Source organism: Anser cygnoides, chromosome 5 (genome assembly GCF_040182565.1).
Source record: "Anser cygnoides isolate HZ-2024a breed goose chromosome 5, Taihu_goose_T2T_genome, whole genome shotgun sequence".
NCBI classification, from domain to species: Eukaryota; Metazoa; Chordata; class Aves; order Anseriformes; family Anatidae; genus Anser; species Anser cygnoides.
This window is the reverse complement of record NC_089877.1, coordinates 4,684,329-4,697,985: the sequence shown is the minus strand read 5'-3', so window position 1 is coordinate 4,697,985 and position 13,657 is coordinate 4,684,329. Positions and strand designations below refer to the sequence as shown.

Sequence of the window (13,657 nt, the reverse complement as noted above, 5' to 3'; positions counted from 1 at the left end):
AGGAATAAATTCCAAAAGCAATGTCTAGGCACTGGGAGAGACTGTAGGACCTTTAGCTGTGGGACATGTTCAGCTGTGGTTTTCAGTGTGTATGTTATATACGGCAGTTTGGAGCTAAGAAAGACAACATTTGAGAACATACAGATGGAGTTTCAGAAATGGCTAATATTTTCAACATCATCTCAACAACCACTTTGGGGGGAAAAAAAATATATATATATATATGGAATTATTCAAATACATTAGAGCAGTATCAGACCATTATATTGGCTGACGGTGCTAGATCAATAATTTTGCTGTCTGAAAACAGAAAACACTGTAGATGCTCCCCTAAGACCCCAGATCTTTTTCAGATACTATCTTCACTACAACTTAGCACTGAAAATCTCAGAAAGGGAACAGGATTTATACCAGGATTTTTTTTTCCTTCTTTTTGTTGTTTGTTTTGTCATATTCCAACAGACCGAACTATTACTATTTACTGAAATCTATTAGTTGCCTACTGTGAGCAGCTCACAAACCTTTTCATACTCTCTACTATATGCACAGGAATTTTTGAGAATGTTATTTATGCACAATTTAGATTTTTTTTTTCCTTTTCTCTTCAAGCTTAGATGTTATTAGTTTGAACAGGTGTTCATTCTTTCATTGATCATTCATCCTATGTATCCATCAAAATCTTGATTTGAGACATTTATGGGTAAGTAGATGTTAGAGGATCTGATGGACCACCTATGCTTTTTCATGGAAAGGTATTCATTTTGGCTTACCTGCTTTACGTTGCTCTCCAGCATGACAATATAACTAACAAAAACTTGCTTTTTTAATTAAAGAACCTAATACAGTCACAAATACATTATCCTGGGCAAATGTTATCATGCTATCATGTCATAGACCAGGTTTCAGAGCCAAGAACACCATGAAATCTTTCATGTGGATGGATATTCTCCTCACTGTTTATCAAATAATGAGCAGGGTAGACTCAAGCTGATTGTCTCCACTTGAATTGGGTAACAAATACCTACTATTTTATTTATCATTTGCTCGTATTGTTTATATCCCTGACACCAAAAAACAGAGTTTTAAATTACGAGACTATGTGCAAAGAGAGGAAGCCTAGCCCCAATATGTGCAACTATTGGCAACTGCCCTAACAAAATATGGATTTTATTTCTCTTAAAGATGATAAATTAGTGGGCACAATTCAAACACATCTGTCAGTAGTTTTAAGTACGCTGTGTGAGAGGTGTGCTTTAAAGAACGGGATATTGCCTTGCACACACAAAGATTTTCTAATCTCCTTGTATGCGTTCTTCCGGAGATGGGATTACAGGTCAGCTGTAGCAGCTCTGAAAGATGAAAGCAGTTGGTATCATTGTGGTAAATTACAAAACAGAAGGCTCTGCCTCCACTTAAAATTAGTGGTGTGAAAGAATGGTTTTCAGATACAACCTCACCTTCTCCTGACCACCTCAAATTTAAATCTTAGTTGAACACAGTTAGCTGCCTGTCTAAATGAGGCAGGTAAACACATGCTTACTCAAAGTCAAAGGCATCCCCCTGAGCTGACCACTGACACACATGCACCAGAACATGCTTATGTTTGAGTGAAAATGTGACAGCACCATTTGAAATTTCATCTCACCTTCCAGTTTAGATTACCTATGCCTCAACATTGAGGACTGAAGTTTTGAAACAGGCTTGGAAACATAATATTCCACCCGTACCAGCTTTCAGTTCAGAAAGCATACAGCTATTGTGGCTGTGCTGTGCAGTTCTGGTACATTTTGACTAATAGAAAAGAATCCACAAATCTCAAAGCTCAGGAAAATCTTAAGTCCTTGACTTGCATTTTTATGACTTCAAAATGAGTAGCTTGTGGTTTTTGAAAGGTTGGCCCCATTTCACCCAAAATATTACAAATATTTTATGAATTCTAAGAAAAGCAGTGAGTTCATTAAAAGCAAAATCAGGAGGAGATGAGTGATATGCAGCTTGTGGCAATAGCTTTTCTGATAGGACTGGATTTACAATAAAAGACTTCTATCCCCGGTTTAAGTTAGCATTGTTAAGCGTAAGGAAGTGTATCTACGTGAAAACTAATTACGTTTCAGGCAGCTTTCTAAAAATCAGATACCTATTTTACAGGCAAGTATACTGAGGTATGTTAAGACCAACTGTCAAGTGGCAGGGGAGGATACAGTAATAACAGAGATTAGAATATAGAAGTTTAATTGTACGTGCTTGTGCTGATTTCTGAAGAACTGAGTTCTGAGATATAGCACCCGAAGACTTTACTCTAGATTTGTCCCCATAAACTGGATCAGTTGATGGGATTTAGAAAAGCAGAAAAGAAAGAAGAATGTGCATGGAACTGTACTTGGACTAAATAAGTGACAAGACATTTGGATATGGCAAGGCTTCCAAATAAAGTGGAAAAAATAAAAGCAAAAAAATAAATAAATAAAGCAAGTGGATATAATCATTCCATGGTATGGCTGCTGTATTTTAGAGGTTTTTTGTCCTAGAAATATAACCTCATCTCCTCTGATCAAAACAAGTATATGTTTTATATTGTATATACACATTTACGATATTTAAAACATAATTATATTTATATTAAAGAGGGCACTTTACAAAATGTAAGCATCATTTTTAATAGATCTCGGTGATTTGTAAACCTCAGTTTCACTATGGGTACTTTCCTATGGGATCTCTTGTTTTTCCTCTAGTCTTTGAATCTTTTAAAGCCTCTCTCATTATTTCTGTTGTCTGAAGTTGGGCAATAATGTTACTGTGATTAATTAAGCAAAAAGACATGGAAACGGGGGTGTGGTAATCATCAGATAATAAAGCCCTCTGGGTCTTGCAATGCATGAGGTGCAGCCAGGACCCTTTATCCCCAGAGGTCTGATTATCTCCAGGAAAACTACACCTCCCTGTACTTGCTGTATGGCTATTATGAAATATCTTTACATTTTATAGATAAAGTAAATTACTTTAATCACTGAAAATTGCCAGTGTTGTGAGGTTTCAGCTGTGAGGTTCACAGAGCTTAATCTGCCCATTTCAAGTCTGAAATAACCAATAATTGTTCTAATAAAAGCAGCAGTAAATCATTATTTAAATGCTGGGATCATCCCCTCAGAGTGGCAAAGGCACCTTCTGTATGTTTGATGACATGGGGTGCTCGTTTAACTATAACCCTGGAAATGCAAGCCATGAGGGAAATACTTTACCAGGGCTATTTAGTGTGTGTAATCAATGTTTTGTTAGAACATCAAATTATTTTATGTCATTCTACAAAGTCCTAGGTCAGCAAACAATAACATCTGCCCAACATCTGAAAATCTCTTCAGAAAAATTCAGAATGTCCTAATTTGTCAATTTCCAATCAGGCATTTTTTCAGAAAATCTTCAGTGGCTTCTGTTCAAAGGCAGAATACATTTTTCCATTCCCAAATCATTGAAACGTATATGAAGCATGTTTGCTAATTGCAAATATGGTGAGAATGTCAGTGACAACTCTATTCTGCCCTCCCCATGCTCTGGAATTTTGAACATGGGGCTCTTGCAGAAGCCACAGTCAATCACGCTTACCACTATCACTCTTATTGCTGCCAGCCCCAGGACAGCGGTGTTCTCATGCTTCCCCTCCATGGACAAGCACAGAAATGGAAGTTCCAGAATTACATCACAGCTGATGCAAGAGTCACTGACTGACAAAAATATCACTTTCTGGAGTGTTCCTCTTGGGAAAGGTATTTCCAGAAACAAAAATAGTTACACTGTTATATCACTTTATTCTTACCTGTCATATTACCATGATTTGTTTAAAATACATTAACTATGTGGAAAGATTTCCAAGCATTTACAGAAGACAATTAATTTTCAACAGTCCCTACTTCCCAGAGGATTTTAGTGAATTAATCCATTATGAGAAAGATGCTAGAAGACACAGACATACAACAAAAAGGTATTCTTGAATATGTCTGTATTCAGAAAGGTAATCTAAATCTGAACTGTGTGAATGGATGAATTAGAAAAAGTCCAATGTGTTTTTGCACTGCAATGTTCACGTACACACTAGTTATATTTATCAGACTAATACTAATGTATGGCACAGTTTCAACTGGCATGTCAAACTGGAGAAGATTTACCTAGTAACAGAAAAACAATGCCCTAAGGAGAGGTGAAAAAACAGAATTAGAAGGCAGAATATGGAATATGGATCCTGATGTTACTGATGTTATTTTTTTAAAGAAATGTTAAAAAGTTGTCACACCTCTCATGACAGGAGAATAATTTTATTTCAGAAGGAAAGAGTATGCTATCAGTGATTCTCAAGAGAAATCCGAGATTATTGTGCCAGAGGCAATTAACCCAGAGTAATAAAAACTTCTAGCAGCCTCAAATGACAACCTGATAGAAGAGGAGATGATATTTTCAAGGGAAAATAGTGACTTACAAACAAGATATCTTTTACTTCTGTTCTGGCTTTCAACCCAAGCTTTTAAGCTTCCTGCAGTAATTTGTTTACCAAGTTGACTAATGAGAAGAATTAATCAAAAGACTCTTCACAGGAGAAATATGACCAATAACGTGAGCAAGAATCATATGATACAGAAGACCAATATCATCTGCTTCTGGAAGAATTCCAAGTTGAAAGATTGAGTTTTGTTGCATGTTAGAGCAAAGGAAATGAGGAGGAATGCTTTGTGGAAAGATGCATTTGGTAAAATTAGTTAGGGAAAAACAACCAACCAACCAACCAAACAAAAAACAACACACACGCACACAGACACACACAAAAAAAACAACCAACCAACCAAACAAACAAAAAAAGAGAATACCAGTCCTAGCAATGAAGATGAGATAAAGTTTAAAGCTAGACTTGTTTGCTACTTAATTAAAAATTATGTAACGAACAGACTGGTGAATCCAGTGAACAAACTGATGTCAGAAAATCATACGAAAATGATAAAGAAAAAAAGGGTTTTGAATTGTAATCACTAATTTGTTAGTGCTAAAAATCTATTGCATTTTTGAGATTCAAAGGTACACATTAAAATCTAGTAGTGGGACAAGAGTCATATGCTTTGGCAAAAAGCAAAGTATTAAACACATGGAGAATCAGGAAGGGAAAGTAGTGCTCACAAGAGAATACAATCCTGAGGAGTACAGGATCACCTATATCAGAACAACCAGAAATATTTAGAAAGATGAAGGACATATTGAAACTTGCTTCCTACATGGCTTCTGTACAATGTAATTGTAAACCTGAGGGAAAGTACTAGGGAATCATCTCACTACCTTCCTTCCATGCAGAGAGGAACACTGTGAATGAACAGGCCCATTCACAGCTGGATAATCCTCAGACTACAGAATATTAAATACAAGGAATCAGACTAATTCTCAGTGGTTAGAAGTTGTCAGTATCCCACTAAAAAAAAAAAAAAAAAAAAAAAAAAAACAGTGAAGAAGAATTCTTGAATGTTTTCCTGAAAATTTTCTATGAATTTGTTAGTTTTCTTAAGATAAAAAAAATAAATTGGATAATTCCTACAAATAAGCTTTTTGTTTGTTTGTTTGTTTAATTTTTGGTTGGAATATTTTATGAAGGTTTTTGTACTTGTATCAAAACCATCAAAGTACTGCATTGCAGTTTTCTATATTTAAAAATAAAAATTATTAGTAGTAAAAAAAAAAGCATGCCAAAATATTCCTATCTGGAAATGCTGAATCACTTCCTTAGCTTTTCTGTGGGGGAAGAAGGGTAGTTTTATTGGGCATATGCACCAAACCTGAAATGTCATTGAAACCTGTTGTATACTCAAAACTGAGACTTCGCTGCTAACGCCAGTTGAATCACAATTTCAAACAACAATAAAAACATGAAAAGTGAAATTTCCTGGAAAGCCTGAGTCCTATCTGAGAGAAATGACAGGAGATAAATTTACTAACTTAAGAGAAGATAGTTTTGGTCATATTCAATAAACACAAAATATACATGAATTATGAGACAAAAATACTATTCGTGCAATAGCAAATAGATAATTTTTACTTAATCTGTCACAAACTTTGTTGAGATTAAACTCTAGTGAAGTTCAAGTTTATTCACTAAGCTTGAAGAACAGCTTTCATGTCCTCCCTATCTCATGTGACAGTCTTCATACATCTAACTGGAGAGGAAGCCCAAAAAATTCAAAGCATTTCCAAAAGAAAGAGACAAGCAAAATATCTCCAAAATTTCTAGCTACATATATTTTAGCCCACACATCTCACTAGTTAATGCAGTTTCAAAAATTAATTTCTGTCTTATAGTTAAGATAGTATGAAGTGAGATGATAAAACAATTACTGTGACAATACAGAAGATATGCAGGTTCTTAGGAGCTGTGTTTGAAGTGATGCTTATTTAATTTTAGGTTAGAAATCAGACATATATTACTTAGGTAGGTCTCTTAGAAAAAAGAGCACAGTACTCTCAAAAGTTACCTATACCAAAACTATATTTTATCTGGTATGCTTTGTGTTCAGTAATTTTCTTATGCAAAGGAATTGAAAGCATGGTTATCTTACCATACTTCAGTATTTCTTCAGATAGATTTCTTGTGAACAGGCAATGAAAACCAAATTCGACAACAACAAAAATGAAAATTTACCAAAAAGAGGAACTGGATACTGTCATACTATGTATAGTAATTCTTAACAAATATAAAAAAGGCTTTCTCATACCATTTTTTTTTTTTTTTGGCTATGATTGAATCCAAGGGAACTAAAGCTGCTCCTAAGCATGTCTGTAAGTACGTTCTGCTACTCGGTGCCAGAAATTAAAGCTCATGTACAGTTGAGAAAAGCTTCCAAACAGGCCCAGACATATGTCATACCTGAAATCAAAAACTGAGACCAGAAAGAGCCTTGATTATCCAGGAATGGAAGTATTGCAATGTTTGACTCCTGAGTCTTGGGTTCCAGCACTATAGCTTGTTCTCAGTAAGCACCCTGGGACAGCCTGCAGGTGCTGTCTCCTTCTTGCCTGTGGTTAGTGAGGAGAATAGAAGTGTTGAACATTGAGTTACCATAATAATTACCTTTAGAAAAGGACTCGTGTAGATACTAGGTATCAGGTAAACTCCTTGCTTAACACAGAAACAGAACTCATGTAATACTCAGGCAGAAATATTTTATGTAGCTACAGTAAATATGCTCAAAGCCTTTAATTGTAAAACAGGCTGGTGCTTCTTGTGAAGAATTGCATGTAATAAACAAATACTAAAGCCAACTTAGGGGTTACCTAAAAAGGTGAACAGCCTTTGAAGTACCAAACTTAAAGCTTCTTGTGCTTCAAAATCTATATTTAGAAATGAAACAGAGCACTTTGAAGGCATGGAAATCCTGAGGATTCAAGTGTATCTTATTTAGGCTGAAGAATATGTTACATAAAATGGGAGAGAGCATTATGAACACAGTCTAACACGGAAACAGAGAGTAATGTCTCAACATGCTTTTTGTTCAAACTTCATAGGAAATTAGATTAATAATGCATGAGTAGCTTTATGGTAAGGTAGTTCGCTCACCCACCCCCTCCCTTATTTTCCTTTGGAAAATATTCTCCTTTTACATATAAAATTAGATTTTTCACTTTTATTCAACTTGGCTATAGCAAATACAGAGCTCTCAAATGTGCTTAGATAAAACCGTTTTTATCAAGCTACACAGAGCATCTCTTCACATGTGGGTATGCTTCAGCTTATTGCAAAAAGGAGACAATCTAAAGAGAATCACAATTAAATTATATAATTATTCTTACAGCATCATTAGTCGCATCAAATATGTTATTAAAGTAACATGATAAATTGCAAGTGATACTTATCAAATCTCTGGGGAAAAACAGTGTATGTTTAGAACCAAACCTTTTGCATACTGTGGAGGAGAAGAATAAGATCTGGTCCAGAGAGCGTTTCCAACATTCTGCCATTCTTTCTTTGTGGAAAGATGATTAGGCTAATAAGAGCCTCTAGTTCTCAGCTAATAATCGGGTAGGAAAAGCTTCACTTCATTCTTATTGTGGAGAAAAACAGGTTGCAAGAACCCAGCCTTTCCTTGAAGCTACCGTACCTCTAGCTATTACTCCTACCCCTCATCAAGAAGATTTAAGCTATATGCAGCTAGTATGCCTTCTCTCATGAAGCATTTTCTGCCTTTCTTCCTTTTAAATACAATTAAATTGAAGGTGGTTAGATGAGACTGAGACATCTATCAGAGTGCAACCATGTATACAGCAGGAAGGAAACATCTTGAGCACTGTCAGTCATCAAGTATCAAAAAGTCAAATATATTCTGTGATAGTTCTTTAAAGTATAAGTCTTCATAAAAAGAAAGCTGGGAAACTGATATCGTCACCTTTGAAATAAGGGAGAAGGAAGCAAAAGAGAAAGACGGTAATGCATTTCTCCCTTATAATCACAGAACAAGAACACTTTTTTTCCTTAGCCTTTTACTGATAAGTTCTTGCAATCATTAAGTCAGACAATTACATGGATGATAAGGACCTCAGTAGATCATTGTGTCTAATACCATGACCCAGAGGTAGAGTCATCTGTCCTTAAATAAACATTTCCCAGGAAAAGCTACCAGTTCTTTAAAGTTATAGTCCTTCCTTTAGGGAGAGTGGTGTTTACCTGCTTACTTAGCTTCACAGTGAGATTTATATATTTACTTTTCCCCATATGGCCACATCCTTTCTCTACAAACTAAGCTGATTTCCTCTTGTCCCTCACCTGACAGATATGAAGAGCAATTCAGCACATTCCTGATAACAGCTGTTAGGCATGGAAAGGCCACAGTCAAGGTTCCTCTTCTTTTCACCAGGAGAAAATAAATCCAATTCTTTCAGCTTTTTTCTTAAATCTTAAATTCGACCATCTTTGATCAAAACACTCAAATCAGGTAAATATTGTATAAATTAATATATCCTTAATGATGCCATATGTGTTTTTGTCAAAGGAATTTATCACTTTGTCATTAAAGTTACTGTGAACGTTTTTATTGTCTTCACTAGGAATACAGTTTCTCTAAAGAAAAATTATGAGCATGAAAATTATGAAAAAGAGCACAGGGGAAAATTCGGGCCAAATCCTTATTTGAAAGACACACACATTCTTTAACTTCAGAGAGAAGTTTCATGTGAGAGATAAGCAGGATTTGACTGTAGAAGCAGTCCCTAATCATGCACATTAATATTTTAAGAGGGTGTTATCTGGCACACAGGTGATATTAATAAAAAAATTATAATTCAGGTTTCCTTTGCTTGTAATTAATATTTCTACTGCCAAAGTTGTCACAAATTGGGAGAGCCAGCAACAAGAATCATTTTCTGTAGGTTATAAAAGTTAATTTCCAATACATTATGTATTATCATTCTTTAAATGCAATATCCAAATGCAATTTTTGTGACTGATCTTAATTTTGCATATGCTTTTGAAGTCATATTCATTAAAAAGTAATCTCAGTAAATTGACGTCAGGACCATGTTTCATTTCGTCAATCAAATTCCTGAAACCTTTTGAGACAATTTCTTGCACATCACTAACACTACCTGGGAAATGATTGTTTCACTCTCTCTTAAACTACACCCTGAAACATCAAAAAATATTACTTGTTAAGGGGAGATCCTTCACTTACAGTAAAAATGGAAAATGCTACAATATCGCATTGAGATTTCTACACTGCCTTTCCCAAAGCCTGATTTCAAGGTGAATCTCCTCGTCGGCTGGGCAGAGTCAAAAGAGTCCGTGCTTGGTGACAGGACCAGGTTTTCAGGGTGGTTCTTAGTGAGGTACCAAAGTGACTGACCTTCTCTACATGTATATAAGTATTTCTAATTCTTTTCTGATTTCAAGTTAGACTGAAAAATCAATGATGAGCTGGCTTTGCCTTAATTCACTGTGAATTTCATAATATAATAACATCAGAGGAGTTAATGTACAGCTCTATAAGTGAAAGTAGAGCTCTGGGGTTGATGGAGTTCTTTCATTCTTTTCCTCATTTCTGTGTAGAGAATGAACTTTGAATTTCATATTTTCAGCTCTTGTAGATTTGTGAGGAAAAAAAAAAAAAAACACAAAACATTTTTTCCCTCATTCTTGCCACAATGTGATTTGGAAAAAAAAAAAGACTTCATTTGGCTGGGTTGCTTCTTCTCCCTCTCTCTCTCTTTTTTCTTTCTTTTTCTTTTTTCTTTTTCTTTTTTATTTTATTTTTTTTTTTTTTTTTAATATAGCAACTCAGATCAGCTAGTCAGTCTGAATATTTTTCCAGTGTCACGGCTTTCAGGCTGACAGTTATGTTCATATTAATGTGCTTCCCTCTGGCAAATAAAGAAAATATTTGGGAAATAAAGTACTCAGAAATAAAATGTGTATCTGAGCAGCTGATTTTATGGAAAGCTATTAAAAAGAAAATGTTGAAAAAAAAAATCAGATTTCAAACATTCCAATCAAAATTCATTCTAATCAAAATCTTGGATTTTTTAATTTATTTTTTTTTCTAACAGGTAGACCCAATGCCTATTGAAATCAACTGAGATAGTAAAGGCCATTTTTCCTCACCAACTGTAAATTGAAGAAAGATGACAAACTAATTCTTTCTTCTACACAATAAGCTAACACGTAAAAAGAGATTGTACTAAGAGACACTGTATTCCCATTTATGTATTGCAAAGGTGAATTATCTGAGGTTTAATGAGATGCCTGGGAGTACACCTGTACACCAGGTGTGCTTGAGGACACATCACTGCTGTCCTGAGGAATTTTGTATATCTGTTCTTCACACTTTCATACATAAATATGTATAAACATAGGTCTTGCTGAAAAAAAAAAAATAAGCCTGGAGTAATTAGCAAAATACATAACAAAACACATCCCAGTTTTAGCTGCACTGTGACAAATTCTCTATGACTGTGACCAGCGTATAGCCCAGCATACTCCAATACCAGCTCACCTAACGGTGAAATACAAACAATACTGAAAGAGGCACTCCGCACCCCAAGCCTGCATGTATCCTTACTTACAGCCTCTGTTTACATATCCTTCCCAATACTTTCTGCAGGGGGGCTAAACCCAGCAACAGAACTGGAGGTCGAACTCTCCTGCTAGGAGAGATATAGGAGAGACAGAAGAGATCATATCACCCACAGGTAAAGCCAGATAGAAAATATGAGACTTTGAAATTCTGGACTAACTTCTGCTCAAGGGTTACAGTCAGTAATAAAATTGCAATTACATGAATGATGAAATGATGACTGGCAGCCCAGTCTGAAAATCAAATGCAAGTATGTATAAGGCTCTTGTAACCTTTAACAGTAAACTGAGGCCTCTAGCAGCAATGAAGCTATGAAAAGAGATAACTTGCTAGAACAGACAGATACAATGTGGAATCAAGTTTTGTATGTTTTGTCAGGGGGCATGCTTGGGACTAAAGAGCAGTCCCATATTCCCGGTTTGACCTAAGAGGATAATTAGTCATGTAAGTCACAAAATATTGCAGCAGTTTTCCAGAAAATTACCTGGCCTCATTTAAATCACAAGACAATCTAACAAGTAATTGTGCCTTTCTTTTTGGGGCTTTATGTTTTTTTTCTTCATTTTTTTTTTAAAGTCACATTCTGAGAGAAACAGTGTAACATCCTGGGAAAGTTTAGCAAATGTTACATTTCTTCCAAGAAAGGAAGCATTAAACTCAACTACGTCTTTCTAATATATTGTACCAAAGACACATGATTCCTCAGGAAATCCTCTTGACTGAGGTAGAAATAGAAACCTCTAAAAATTAGATTTGTTGTCTGTTAACACCATATTTTATATTCAATTTTCTTTTGTCACATTCCAAGAAAGCAATTATTTTTGCATGTACAGACACAATGCTCTTTCTGAAGGGTATGGTTTCATATTTTTGTCCATCCCTTTTGATTTATTGCCTCAGTGTCAAACTAAGATGGCTGTGCCAGCATTCTGAGACTCAAAAAGGGTATTTGCTTGAGAGAACAGAAATGTTATTTAAAAGAAAACCTTTGCTTGCATTTATGCTTTGAGAAAACAGATTTTAAAATCTTAGAAACCTGTTGAAATTAAGTTCGCTAACAGATTTTGAATACAGTTTGTTTTCTAACAGACCCTGTCCAGTTATACTATTTACCTCATTAGCTTCTGAAGGGTGGCAACACAGAAAAATCACCACTGCTGTCTGCAGATCAGTAATGGGTGAATCTAAATATAAGAAAAATATATAATAAAGAGATTATAATTTAGAAAAGCTTCTGATGTATAAAAATTTCATCAAAACTGATGGAAATTATCAAGTGTTAGAGCCCACTGTTCTTTCTGTTCTAGCAGGAATACATTATAGAAGTGATATTGACAGGTGTTTATAGAAATATAAGAATATTTTTGCAACTCTTACATTTTTTATTTTATTTTATTTTATTTTTTTTTTAAGTCACCAACTGTTATTAATTTTTACTGAGACAGAATCACACTAGTTTTGCTATTGGAGTGGTAATCTGCTAACAAGCAAACAAGGCTCCCCTCATCAGTTCTGTTTGCTTACGATGTTTATACTTTTTGTTTGTAAACATAGCCATGTGAAAGGAATTTTCCCATGTTCTCTGCTTAGCTTTTGAAGCCAGAAATAGCTGTTCTGTGAACATGCATGAAAACCTTTTTCTTCTGTTTCTATGGGACTAACATTTATTCATATTGGATACACTAAGAAATTTGAATGAAATATTTCTGTTTTCAGCTGAAGTCCTCTATTACTCTATGTAACAAATTTTCTGAACTAAAAAAAAAGAATTAATAAAATAAGATGAATTATTGCAGACTGGCAAGTGCTCTTTAATTCTTCACAAAGGAGAATAACGGCTGTGAAGATCAAGCAGAACTCACTCATCAAAAATGCCCCATATTTCACAGAGTTTGCAGTAAAAGGTGCAGGATGAAGGGTATGCTGGGAAGGGGGGAACACTGCTCAGACACTGACCAAATCCAAAAAATGTTTTAGCTTAATGCACCATTTTTCAGTTTTGTGTATGTTACCACTTAAAAGACTTATTTTACATACGAATGGATTTCATCAGTGAAGCACATGGTAAGTTACTGCATTTTAGATTCAATGTGTAAATAACACATCCGTGCACCACACACCCTAGCAATGTAGCCATGCTGAAAATACACAGGATTTGTATTCTTAACCCTGTGATTTGAGAACAATAACTGTTAATGTAACTGAGTTAACTGTATTGCTTTTAATTGAAGATAATCTTGATTACAGCCAAAGGGCACTATTAATACTCTGAAGAAATGACTAAGACTATAGCATTTGAATATTGTAGAGAAAATAGAACTAATTAGCACTAATTTAATTCCAAGATTAAAGAATATTCATTTTTTAATTTTTAATTTAAGATAAACTATTTTACTCAGAACAAAGAAAGAATAATAAGTAATTTTTCCAACTGAAAGGCATTTTTTACTTTTGCATTATTTCATTAATATGGGAATATGGGAATCATGACCCCATTAAAGATCAAATAATAAGCATTTAATTATTGACAGCAAATAAATTTTTAATAAAGATACAAGGGTTTTGCTGTATAA

The 13,657-nt window shown here is 34.8% G+C and overlaps 1 long non-coding RNA gene across 1 annotated transcript in view; it reads right to left on the bottom strand.

The window, feature by feature from the left end:
- Positions 1-13,370, bottom strand: part of LOC106033940 (uncharacterized) — a 287,150-nt gene extending 273,780 nt beyond the window's left edge. The window contains exon 1 of the long non-coding RNA XR_010831755.1: positions 12,198-13,370. This is a non-coding gene — a long non-coding RNA (uncharacterized lncRNA). The remainder of the gene's footprint in view (positions 1-12,197) is intronic.
- Between the last annotated feature and the right edge of the window lie 287 nt (positions 13,371-13,657).